This window comes from Gekko japonicus, unplaced genomic scaffold (assembly GCF_001447785.1).
Source record: "Gekko japonicus isolate JY-2015 unplaced genomic scaffold, Gekko_japonicus_V1.1 scaffold758, whole genome shotgun sequence".
In the NCBI taxonomy this organism is placed as follows: Eukaryota; Metazoa; Chordata; class Lepidosauria; order Squamata; family Gekkonidae; genus Gekko; species Gekko japonicus.
This window is the reverse complement of record NW_015169197.1, coordinates 814,228-814,755: the sequence shown is the minus strand read 5'-3', so window position 1 is coordinate 814,755 and position 528 is coordinate 814,228.

Here is a 528-nt window from a genome sequence, read left to right as displayed (position 1 = left end):
AGAGAGCCGGGTTGGGGGGGGGGGGCAGAAAGAAAGTTTCAATGAGTTGCCTGGGACGGCCCTTTTGAAAAGGGGCTGTGGGGTGGGTATTTTTTGGGGGGGGGCAGGCAAAGGAATGATGGGAAGAGAGAAGCCCAGAAGTGGGTTACTGTTTTATCGCTGCAACAACACCACTAGCAACAACGACAAAAAGGGGCTGGGGCAACGTGAGGGTTGTTTTTTTTTTTGGGGGGGGGGTAATTTTGGTTTCTCTTAACTCTCTACAGTCAGGGAGAATCTCCTGCCGCTGGGATCAGCCTCCCCACGAGAGAGAGACCTTGCCAACAGAAAACGGGGGAGGGAGGGGGAGGGGAAGGGGAGCCATCGCGCGAGTCCGGGGTCTGGACTGCGTGTCGGTGTGATGGTCTGAGTGTGCCTCCCTTCCTCCTTCCCTCCCCCCCCACTCCCCAGCCCGGCTGGCCTTTGCCCCCCTGCCTCCCCTCCCTCCCTCCCCCCTGGCTGGCTCTTTTCCCACCCGCCGGCCTCGGG